This window comes from Monodelphis domestica, chromosome 7, assembly GCF_027887165.1.
Source record: "Monodelphis domestica isolate mMonDom1 chromosome 7, mMonDom1.pri, whole genome shotgun sequence".
Lineage (NCBI taxonomy): Eukaryota > Metazoa > Chordata > Mammalia > Didelphimorphia > Didelphidae > Monodelphis > Monodelphis domestica.
The window spans coordinates 268729870-268743459 of record NC_077233.1 but is presented as its reverse complement, the minus strand read 5'-3'; positions in this window follow the sequence as shown (position 1 = coordinate 268743459).

Genomic DNA, 13590 nt, shown 5'->3' with positions numbered 1-13590 from the left:
CCTCTCACTATGCTAAGTGTTGAGGGGACAAGGACAAAAACTGAAATCATCCCTGCTTTCAAAGAACCTACAAATGACTGGAGGAATCAACAGACACATATAAATATAAACAGAGCAAATACCAAAAAAAGAAAATATAGGATAGATAAGAACAATATAATTAGGGAGCATTAAGATGGGATTAACTCTCCCCTGCCCATTTTTAGACTTAATCACCAGAAATTTATGCACCCCACTTTTGCTTAGTCATGGGGAGGTCTGTGACCCACCTGTGCTAAAGTGGGTGATGAATCAAAACCCACTGACTGCCCCTTAGGCAGTCCTAAGCAAAGCTGTAGCTGAAATGGGTTCATGTAAAGTGAAAGGAAGGCACAGGAAGTGACAAAAGGAAAGGTCTTTAAAAGTGGGAGAAACTTCCTGGGACCAGCTTTTTTGCCTTGGAACTTGGTCTTGAAGGAGCTCCTTGGATTGCCCTTTGATCTTCATTTAGGACTAACGTTTGGGTAAGTGAAAAAGGCTGATACCTTTTCCTCAATACCCTTTCCTTGCTTTTCTGGAGGTACTAGCCTCCAGAGAGCCCCCTTGTCTTGGAGGAGGCCACATGACTAAAACCCTTCTTTAGTTAACCTCTGGGCCCCTTTTGCTGGGGCCTCTGAAGTCCTGCCTGGTTCAGACCAGCTGCAGGAATTATCTACTCTCTCTTTGATTTGCTTACTTTCATTCTTTCTCTTTTTGTAAATAAACTACCATAAAAAGCCATTCTGACTTGAGTAATAATTTCCGCAACCACATTTTTATATATTTAGTCCAACCCTTTAATTTTTTAACTCTTATAGGAGAGACAGTTTAAGGAGTTGGGGGAAAGTTTCCTATGGGGGACTGAACTTAAGATACTTGAAGGAAGTAAGGGCTTCTATGAGGGAGAGCAAAACTCAAGGGAAAAGAGTAGCATAAAAACATTCTATGGAAGTCCTTTAGCCAGAGAAGTCGGAATATTTTAACATCATTTTGTAGTTCAGTGTATCTGCTTTGATTGTGTAGCTAGTGGTTTTATAGTTGGATTTTATAAAGTCATTACATGCTTCTTTCAATTTCATGTGCTAAAATCATTGATTCAAGGTTTGGGCAAGGGACTTTTCAGTGGAAGCTAAGGCACATTCAATTTTTATTTATCATCACATATTAAAGCCTAACATACTGCTTTTACAGAATCTTATACAGTATCTCCCAAGGACATCCTAGCTAATTCCAGAAATAGAAGTATGTGTGGTTTTAAATTTAGTTAGCAATATATATATATATATATATATATATATATATATATATATATATATATTACCTCCTACTACCTTCTCTCCTTATTGAAAATAAACAAAACCAAAACATCATAAAATGTGTTCATAGTCAAGGAAAAAAAACCCTCCTATATTGACCCATCCAAAAGTACATGTGTCTAGTTCTAAGAAGCAGAATATTAAGATGAGGCAACATACCTTTCCCAACCCATAGTATATTCAGAAAATACAAATTCAGAGTCTATGGCTGTTCAGGGGAGAATCAGGGAATTTGGCTTATCTCTAATGAAGAGGTGGTAGATAAACCCTTAATTTTTTTTTTCTAAAAAATGTAAGAAATAAAGGATATGTCTGATTAATAGTGAAATAACCAGACTTCATCAGGAATACACCCAAATCTGAAGGCAGAGACAGAAACGGAATCAAGGGCCAAAGTAATATCATTGGAACCAGGAATAAACATGGAAGGTTCAATAGTATACTGGCATGGAACTGTGTTGAGTCAAAAGGCAGATGTACAGTCATAGTACAGTAAAAGGGTTCCTTTCCTTTGTTATGTTCTTTATTCTAAGCTATTTTAGTAGTTAGCTGATTGGGGGAAGGGGGGAGGCTTTTATAACTTATATAGGGCCTTTATAAAGATTTGATGCATTTTTCTTATTTAATACCTTTTGCTTTTATATCATGTTTTTCTCCAAATACATTTCCCCCTCTCCTTTAGCCAATTAATCTTTCTTTTTAGTGAATAAAAGAAAATCAGTTCAGTAAAACGATATCAGCTATTTCTAACAGCATATTAAACATTCCAAACCTCTGGTACTCCACCTTCACAATAAAGGGGGGAGGATGCTTTTTTTCCTCATTGTTTTCCAAAGTCAGACATAGTGATTATAATGACACAGTCTGCAGCTTATTGGGGGGGGGATTTCTCTTTACATTGTTATAGCTGTAGCTTTGATAGAATAATCCCATTAACAGCATTTTAAAGTGTATCAATTGCTCTGCTATAGATATATTAAACTTAAATTTTTCTTGCCATAAGAAATAAGTTATCTTCTGTTATATGGTAGGCCTGAGGGTCCTATTTTGAAAAATAATATATATATATATGTATTTATCAGATCCTATGATAAAAATTACTATATAAATGTTATGTATATGCATATATGCACTAATATACACACATATATATTTAAACTTTTATACATTTTAAATGTAATTTTGATTTTTTTTCTTATGTCAATGTAACTCCTTGTTTTCTCACACTGTCACTGTGGGCTTCTGTTAACTATTCCAGACTTAGCCTTTCAATGGGCCAACAACCACTAAAAAGTGTTGCTTGACAGTCTCCATTATAGACATACTATAGACATTCTATATGGCTAAATAAACCACATCCTTGAAACAAAATAAAACAAAGAAAAAATAATCCAACAGTAAACAACAAGCCACATTTAGTTCCATGTTCCTCTCTGTACCCATCCTCCCCTGTGCACACATGGCACACACTTGCACGCTGATTATAATATGCATTGGTAGGCAAGCTTTGTACCTAGTTGTGATCTCAAATCCTTCTCCACACTTGGCTAGGATGGACCTCAGAGCCTCCTCTTTTCCTCTTTTCAAAGAGTTAGGTTGAACTTGCCAGAGTTTGCATTCTGCCAACATGGTTTTTGAGAAGCAAGTAGTATTTCCATGCCATGATGAGAAATTAGAGTAATCTGTATTGGGAGATTTTCTCTCTGTTCTCATCCATCCTCCAGTCAGCTGTCAAAATAATCTTCCTAAAGCACGTCTGACCAGGTCACTCTGCCACTACTCATCAACTCTAGTGGCTCTCAATTAAATCAAGAACCAAACATGAAATCATCTGTTAGTCTTTTAAAGTACTTTATAACTTGACCTCTTCCTGTCTTTCCAATCTTCTTAGAATTTATTCCTCTTTGCATATTCTTTGATCCATTCATATGGACCTCCTTGATGTTCCTAGTATGATACTCCATCTGCAAACTCATTGCATTTTCACTGGCAATCCTGTATGCCTGGAGCGCTCTCTCCTCATCCATAGTGGATGGCTTTTCTGGCTTCCTTCAAAACCCAGTATCTACAATGTGTCTTTCCAGCTCCCCTAAAAATTACTTCCTTTTTGAATTGTGGGAGTAGAAACATGGAAGAAAAACATTTTCTTGATCACATGGTTTGATGGGGATATGATTGGGAATGCAGATTCCTGGTGCAAATATCAATAATATAGAAATAGGTCTTGATCAATGACACATTTAAAACCCAGTGGAATTGCTCATTGGCTACAGGAGGGGGGGGGAGGAAGGGAGGGAAAGAATATGAATCATGGAACCATGGAAAAATATTCTAGATTAATTAAGTAAAATTTTAATTTTTTTAATTTAAAATTTTTAAATTTTAAATTTTAAATTATATATATTATATATAAATAAAAATTTTAATTTTTTTTAATTTTTAAATTTTAAAATTTAAAAATAATTTAAAATTATTTTTCCTGACAATTATTTCCAATTTTCCTGTCTATTTGTACATTATGTTTTGTTTGTACATCATTACTAGAATATGATTTTCTCCATTAGACTATGAGCTCCTTGAGCACAAAGATTATTTTTGTCCTTTTTTGTATTTTGAGTTTAGCATTGGAGCTGGCCCAGTGTAGTCGCTTAATAAATGATTGTTGATTTGATTTGCATTTTAAAATTAGGCAATAGATTTATTATACATTTCCTGAAAATTAGGATATACAGCTTTTTTTGTTGGACAAACTTTTTTGTTCTTTTTTCCCTAGTCCCTGGTCATGGGAACTATCAAAAATGAAATTGAGTTAAAATAGTTATTGGAGTGTGCTCTAGGAAACATGAGTCTTTTTATCTACAGCTAAAGTTTTGTATGAGGAAATCTTACACTATGGGATGGGGAATGATTCTTGTATGTCTTCAATAGTATGTTCTTTTATTGTTTTTATGTGAGGCTTATGATCTTTTATGATGCTTCAAATTCAGTGGGACAATTAGCCCCAATGCAGCAGCCCCTTGAATGAAAAACATTACAGTTTTCTGGCATTGTAAAGCATTTTTCAGCAATTATATTTTGTCACTTGCTGAGTAATGTTGCATTCAGAAAATGTTTCTCCTTTAAATATTTCATTCTAAAAGCTTATTCTCAAAAATATTTTTTATTACAAAAATAAAATTTGGGAAAATGTTTCTATACAATTTTAACTTCAGATTTAGAATAAAAGTCAATGAAAAATGTGATCTATTCATTTACAGATAATTTTTCATTTCAATGTAATTTTGCATATTAAAATATTATATGGTAAGGTCAAAATGTAGAAACCAATGCCCTTAAAATAGCAAATGTGTGTATATTATAATATATATCTACAACTATATTTAGATCTGTATCTCCATCTATTCCTATTACATATCAGTCTGTCTACTTTATTATAGCTAATCTATTATTAAAATGAATCATATGGGGCTAGACTGAAGGAAAGCTGACCCTGGTCAAGAAAACATCCATTAGTTCATATTTGACACCTTATAGTATTCTAAGTTGCGGCCAAGTTGGCTTAACAATGGAAGGAAGTACTTTATTTTTTTTTTTATTATTCCCCTCTTGCCAGATAAAATCTAAAGGATTTGTTACAAAGAACTAATTTTCTTTTACTTCATTTACAACCTACTTGCTATATACAAGAACCCATATTTTATCTGTCAAGAACCATAGGTTGGCAAACCCCATCACTCCTTTAAGAAAAGACTGTGAGATTCTCAGCCTGATGTGATGACTTCAAATAGTCTTTCTCTTCTCAGTATCATAAATTTCATTTTGTCAAGTCTTTGGAAAGAAAAGGTCATTTCTCAGTTGAATTTAGATAGAAGAAGACACATGAAAAATAAATAGATCATTAATAACATCTCATTGTTTATAACTAGGTAGAAGTTTTTCAGTGAAATTGTACAATTACCAAAAAGTGTAAAATATGACCATTTTCCTTGAGGTTTTTTGAGATAAGTGATTTGATTACTTCATTAAATAATTAAAAGTCACTCAAAAAAAGGAAGAGTTCCCATAGATTCAGATTTCATAAATTCACTGAATAATGAGACTTCAAATCCCACCTACTGTTATTTCTCTTACTACATTCAAGAATTTGGGCAGATCAATTATTCTCTCTATGTCTCAATTTCTTCATTTGTAAAATGAGAAGATGGGACTAGACAACTTCTACGAGAACATCTTTCAACTCTAAGTCTATCAGTCTATGACTACTAGGTAATTTCAATCACTGATAAAGATCAAGAAATTAGGCAGAGTAAGGATCTGGGACAACTCCAAGAGACTCATGACAAAAAGGAAAAAAGACATTTACCATCATAGAAGAATAGATTGACTCTAAATGTAGACTGAAACATATCATTCTTTATTTCCTCCATGAATTTTTCTCTAATATAAGTAATGTCTTTTTTACAACATAGAAATATTTATTATATGATTATATATGTATAACTATGTCATATTTTCTGCTTTCTTATGGATGTGGGAGGAGTGGCAAGGAGGGAAAGAGAATATGAATTGTAAAAAAATCAGAAAACAAATTTTAAAAATTGTATTGACATGAAATCTAAAAAAATTAAAATGTATTATAATGAGAAAAAATAAATTAGGCAGAAAAACAAATGAATATTTCTAGAGTGAATTAACCTAGAAAAGGCAAATAATAAAAAAATGTGACATTTAAAGTTTGCAAAGCACAATGTGTATATATATATGTGTGTGTGTGTGTGTGTATGTGTGTGTTTCTATAAGATTATTTCTTCATATTTATAATCAAAGTCAATGAAAAATGGAATCTGCTCAGATTACAAAAACAATAGATAATAATTCAAACCTCACAACTTTATAAGGAAGGTATTGAAATTTTTATTATTCATATTTCATGAATGAGGAAATGGAAGCTGAGAGTGGTTAAGTCTCTTAACCATAGTCATATGGCTAGAAGATATCAGAGGTCAGATTTGAGCCCAGCTCAAGATAAGAATACTTTTTGCATTTTAATAAACAATAATTTTAAAATGCAAAAATCATTTCTTAGTCCAAAAATCATAAAAAACAAAAAACAACCAAGTGGACTGGGTACAGTCCATGGATAATAATAGTTTGTTAGCCTCTATACTAAACCATGGAAATATAATAATATTTAAAAATGACATTTATATAGTACTTTGAAAATTAAAACAATTTATTACTCTTTTACTTTTATATGATGTTCATTTTGCAATGTTTTCTTTTCCCTCTACCATCCCTTATGATGAAGAATTAAAGAAAAAGAAAATGTTTAGCATACTTAATAAACCACTTGACATACATTCCATGCACATAGGCTCCCACCCTTAGTAAAGATGTTTTCCCTCGGCTTTTTTTCAACTCCATCTCAGCATCAAATCTAGTTTTTGTTTTTAAAAATCTACATTCAGTTTTAGATTTTTGTTCCTTTTATTTTCATGTTTCCCAATATGTATATAATTTTCTTGGTTCTGCTAGCTTCATTCCACACTAGTTTATCTAAGTTTGAATTATTCATGTTTGTCATTTGTATGGTACAGTAACATTCCATTACAGTGTTGTAGGAAAATTCATTGAGCTATGACCCAATCAATGAGCATCTATTTTGTTTGAAGTTATTTACTTTCTACAAATGTGCTGCTATACATTTTTTAAGTATATCTGGAGTCTTTTTACTTCAACCTCATTAGGATATAAAGTTCCAGGGAAACAGGATCTCTGTATAGATATTATTGTGACCTTTTGGCATAATTTAAAATTGCTTTTTCACAGCAGTTGTACCAATTCATATTAGCATTTCAATATTGTTTTAATAAGTCTTTCTTTTTTTAAGTCTATCTCTCTTTAGTCAACCTATCTTTTCACAACCCTTGTAACATCAATGATTTCCATCTTTTCTCACCTTTGCCATTTGGAGAGGTAAGAGGTTAAAACTCAGAATAGTGCCATTTAGAACCACCTCCCAGTGATTTGGATCAATCTTACATGTGGTTATTAATAGTTTACAATACTTGTGAGAATTCTTCACATCCTTGATCATTTGCTCATTGAGAAATGATTCTTCATTTTATAGAGTTGTGTTTTCTTTATATCTTACATATCTGACCTTTAGCTGAGATATTCAACGCTAAGATTTTTTCAAATCATCACTTTTCCTTTTTATCATTAATTCTATTAATGTAAAAGATCTATTTAAATTTCATATAATAATCAATTGTACCTTTTGTGATCTATGCTACACTTGTATTAGATAAAAATCCCCTTCCCATACTCCCCATAACTGTGAATATCTGAGTCTCTTCTATTTTCTTTTTTCTAGCCTTTAATGCTCAGGACACAAATTCATTCTGAATTAGTTTCTGTTCATCATATAAAATACTTTTAATCTTAATTTCTACAAAATGTCTTTCTAATGTTTTTAATTAATCAAGAATTACTCAATAATTGCTTATCGGCTGACAGGCACTAAGACAAAGGTGAAGATAGTCTTTGCTATCATTGAGCTTACAGACTAATGATGGAAGGAAACAATATTACTGTACATGGGCATTAAAAAGCTACGCATAAAGAAAATTCAAAATAACCTCAGGGAGGGAGTCAATATGATTGGGATAAACTAGATAGGCCTCCTAAAGAAGGGTCTGCACTGAGTCTTGAGAAAACCAGATACTAAAATGAGCAGAAGTGAGGAAGGAGAGTGTTCCAGTCATGGTTACTAGACAGCTTAATGTTATAAAAATAGTTGAAACTTATTATATTTTATTATAGTTATATATTATATAATATTTAATATTTATACAATATATAATAATATAATTATATTTACATAATTCATACATTCATTTCATAATACATAAAAAATGTGTGAAGAGCAGCAAATAGGTAGGGCTGAAAGGAAAAAAAAAGTATAGAGAGGAGTAATAAGTTAGAATACTGGTAAAATATGAAAAGGCCAAGTTGAAAAAAAATGTTTTAAATATCAAAGAGGGAATATCTAATCAAAAAGTAGTACAAGGTTATTGGAGTTTTTGACTAATGGGATGACCTGGTTAGATTTACCCTTTAGCATAATCACTTTGGCAATTTTGTGAAGTCTGCATTGGAATAGGTAGAGACCTCAAGGAGGGACATCAAATAGGAATCTTTTAAAATAATTCAGATAAGAAGTGATAAGATCTTGGACTGGGGATATGGCAATATAAATAGCAAGAAGGAAAAATATTCAAGACAAGTAGATATTGAAATAAATGATTTGGCCATTGTTTGATTATTATCAATAATAAGGAAGTAGGTCTTGATCAATAATACATGTAAAACCCAGTGGAATTGGGGGGGGTGAGAGGGAGGGAGGGAAAGAATATGAATCATGTAATCATGGAAAAATATTCTAAATTAATTAATTAAATAAAAATTTTCAACTAAAAAAAGAAAAAGTGGAGATACCCTTTGTATATAGATTTCCCAAAGAATTTCATTGTGAAGAGGAAAAGAGATATGGAATAATATCTAGAGAGATGGAGTCACGTAAGTATTTTCAGCATTGGGAAGACATGGGTGTGCTTAAAAGGAGTAGAGAGGAAACCAGCATATAGAGAGATATTCAAGATAAGAAAGAAAATAGCAATGATATTGAGGAGAATATATTTGAGAAGTTGGAAGGGGATAAGAACAAGGGTACATGTAGAGTGTTAACTCTTCACCTGGGTCTAGTTTGTGGGATGAAATAATAGATGTATTCAGGGAGATGAGAAGATGAAGGGTAAAGGGAGATGATTTCAATTACTCTTGTAAAATTTCAAGTGAGGTTCTCAGCTATGCAGGGTTAAAGAGGTATGCCATGGTACAATTGAGAAGAGATGAGAGGGTAGAAAATGAAAATCATTAAGAAGGAGTAAAAAGGTTATCTTGATGCTGTGAGGATTGAGTTGAAATAAAAAAGCATAAGTTTACAATAAGACACAATTAATATGATTCTCTGGATTCCTCTATCTTCAGTAGCACATAAATAAGAATCAGAGGCAGATAAAATAATCTAGGGTTTGTGTCTGCAAAGCATTAGCACAAGAAGGCAAGAAATCCAAAAGTAATGATGATAGCTAGCATTTATATAGTACTTTGAGCTTTGCAAAACATTTCCAAATATGATCTCATCGTAGCCTCACAACAACCCTGAAAGGTAGGAACTATTAATATATGCATTACAGATGAGGAAATTGAGGCTGAGGGAGGTTTAGTGATTGTCTGCAGTCACACTGCTAATCAGGTCTTCCTTGTCTATATAAGGTTCTAGTGCTATATCCAATGAACCATATCCATTTCTCCAGTTAAATAATATAGAGTAGGGGATAGTGGAGTCTTAGACTTTTACTACGACATCTAAGTTGAGAAGAGTAAGATGTGAGTGTAATCAAAACAAGGGTAATGGCTTGGGAATCTCCTCACATATAAAGCAGTTAGATAGATATCAAGGAGAAGATGAAGAATAAAATTTAAGAGGGGTAATCATAGTTGGAAATTAAATGCTAGAAAATTATGACTAAAGGAATTTCAGAGTTTTCTGACATGATAAAAGAACATTTTATTAAAGATATATTGAACCAACCTTCTGGGTAGCAAAGGTGGAATAGAATAAGAGGTCAATGAAGTTAAGTATACTGAAGAACTGGGAAATTAAGGCATTTGAGAGCATGGCAAGAAATATCTTTGGGTTCCCTAGTATGAAGATAGAAATTGAGGTTCAGAAAGACAATACAAACTAAACATTTTACTTATTGAATAAGGAAAAGGATGATAGATAATAACAGCCATCTAGGTCTGGAAAGGATGATAAAATCTGGCTGGAAGTAAACTCAAAGAAGAGGTTTCTGAGTGACAGCAGCAAAGAGTCTAGAAGTGGATGCAAGAATTATTACAGTTTCCCTACTATTATAAGACCAAATGAGGCACAATCAGTCTTAGGGGAAAAAAAGGTTAATGGTACAGTGTTCTCACTAGGAGTAAATTCTCTGTGAGTGTTAGAGGATGGAAAGATGAAGAGATCTATAATAAAGGGAATTTTGTTAATTATGATTTGGAAATTCAGAGATCACAATGGAAAAATCAAGCAAATCTAGAATAGGATATTATGGGCAATGGGACTGGGAAGTTGTATGGGCATGATAGAAGGAGATATTAATTAGGTTAGTGTAGTTTGTGTTGCAGGGGCTGGTTTTCAGTAGTTGATGGTTCTACATTATTGTGATGCTGGGGAATAAAAGGGAATGGAACTATTCTATTCATTTGAAAAAGAGCTCAGTCATTCTCATATCATTCATTGGAAGAGAGGAGCTCTGCTTAAAGTTAAATGATTCTACTATTCAAGATCACTCTAAGTCTCTTGAGATCACCTATTGATGCTCAACTCCATGGAAAGGAAGCCTTGGCAGGAAGAGGAGAGAGGAGCTGGTGTTGGTATATCTCAGGGTAATAGGAACTCCTCTCATTAGTCATGTAAAAAAAAGATTTTTAACATATAGTAGAAGTATATATAGAATCCAGACCTCAGGGGAGGAAGGAACAGGGACTTACTTTTTCCCTTTTAAGGCACTTCTTGAAGCTTTGCCTTCTGGCAGGCAAGAACAGGGGAAAGATGTTTTCCTGCTGTCCTTTCCAAATAGGGAAATCTTCTATTTTATATATATACATATATATATTTTTACATTTTTATTATTTTTATTAAAGTTGATTAAACAAAGTTATTGAGTTCCATTGCATCTGAGTCTTTCTTAATTGATTTGTTCATTTGATTTACTTTTTAAAAGGAATTATTATTCTCAAAACTTTGTGAGTTAAATACATAGCTAAAGAAAGCCATATTAATTTCCTACTGATGTTTATTTTCTTTTCCTAAATCATCTCCAATTAGGGAAAATTCTCTCAATGGACTTGAATATTTTTACTAATTTCATTCACAAAACATCCCTAAAAGTGGAAAAATCTTGTTATAGTTAGCTGTATATCACACATAGAGGCACACAAGATCAAGTTATTTATCTAAAGTGATACAGTTCATGAATGAGCCTAAAGGAAAAGGATGGGATTAAGGATAATTTTTTTTCAGGTTCTGTCCCTATGAAGGTAAGGTGATATGGGGAAAGGAAATCTTTTCTGGTTATTATGTGTTACATTTAAACAATTCTCTCACTTTGCTGATACATAATTTAAATTTTATTATTTGAAGTAAGTTCAATGATTCTAGACTTTGTTTAAAATTCTTCACCCGCATTTTCTCAAGAATTGATTAATTACAAATTGTTAGACTGGAACCAAAGAGTGGGAACATAAATAGGAAAGCTGTGAACCCATTCTCTTGCTATAAGAAAAGACTCTAACATACTAGAATGTTTTAGGATGTCAAATTCAACTCCAAATCTGCGGTGTCTACTAGAATATAAGATAAAAATGTCGGCTTGGGAAGGCCTGTTGGTTTGATAGCAGAAGTCATCACAAGCATTTTAGAAACTCAGATTATGTACCATTAATGGTATTTCCTTGAAATCAAAGCCTCCTAAAGGCAATTGTTTTCTCCCACGCTAACTGGAGTCTTTTAGTTCCACCCTAGTTATTCCTACAATATGGAACATTGGTGTCCTATCCCACCCACACATTCACAGCACCTGGGACTCCCTGCCCAGGGCTTCATAATTTCCTTCTGATTTCTTTTTCCAGTTCTATTTGATAATCAGACAAAGAAGCAGAGTTAATCTAGGTGTTGCTAGGGGTAATGAAGGATAAACCCATAACAACTATTAGGGTTGATGACTGTTTGGGGAAAATTATTTCTTTCAAGATAGAAGAGTTGCCTTTACCATATGTTATAGGAGGCAAATCACCAGGGGAGAAAAGGCAAGGCAAAACTGAAAATAAAAGTTTTAAATGTAATTTTTATGTTTCCACCCAGACCCATGATTTCCTTCAGTGGGAGAAGTTTTTGGAGGAGAAATACCTTCTACCTATGTTGAAGGCAACTTATCTGTAGAAGTCTAGAGAGTTTCTGGGATATAGAGATGTTGAGTGACTTGTCCAAAGTCACACAGACAGAATGTATTAAAGGCAGGACTTGAATCTAGATCTTCCTAACATGGAGACCAGGTCTCTATCTAATGCTATCTAGGAAACAATGTCATTATTCATCTAAATGTAGACATAAAGATCTTCTTAAATCTAAGGAGCAGGTTTATCTCACAAGAGAAAATAGGGATAGAAAAGAAGGATAAAATCTTAATGTCAAAATAGGGCAGCATCTTGGTTTAAAAAAAAGTTGAAGAGGCAGGGTCAAGATGATGGCATACAGGCAGCAAAAGTTCAGACCTCTGAAAAACCTTTCCTTACCAATTACAAACTAAATGCTCCCAGGGGACTGAAAATCAAACCTAAAAACAAGACAGCAAAGGAACCCTCCTGCTGGACCCCATTCAAAAAGTATACCCTCCAAAAGCCAGAATTTGAGAACACTTGGTGTAAGGGGGAAGGAAGAAGGAAGATCACAGAACACCTACTCTTTCCACCTAGAGTGCTAAGCCTCCAGTGGCAGCCAGAACCATTGGGCAGGCAAAGGTGCTGGTCTGGAGGGAGTACCTTGTGAGCATGGCTATGCTAGGCTCAGAGTGTTAAACACATGTGGTAGAGAAGGAGCTGGTGAGGAAGCACAGAGCCCTCAGCTTAGTCACAGCTGCAGAGACCCTCCATATTTCTCAAGCCTTCCAGGAGGTTTTGGCTTCAGGGCATATCCAGCCTAACCCAGCTGGACTTAATCCCATCAAAAGATTTCAGAGGTCAGGGAAGCTCAATCTCTAACATCCCTTCCCCACAGAATGCACTGAGAAATCTCCTAACAAAGCTCCAAGAGGGGAGACTGACTGAAAACCCGATACCCCCCCCAAAAAAATGACAAATGACAGAAGCAAGAGCACAGACAACTTCAGGAAGTAAAGAAGTGGTAAATATGAGCAAACAACAGAAAAAGAAAAAATAAATTACAATCGACAGCTTCTGTACAGGCAATGAGCAAAGAACAAACGGAACATAAGGGGAGGGATCAACAAACGATAAATCAGAAATCCCAGTGAATTGGATACAGGCTTTGGATGAACTCAAAATGCAATTCAAATCACAATTAAGAAAGTCTGAAGACAATTGTGAAAAGAAGTTAAAAATAAGA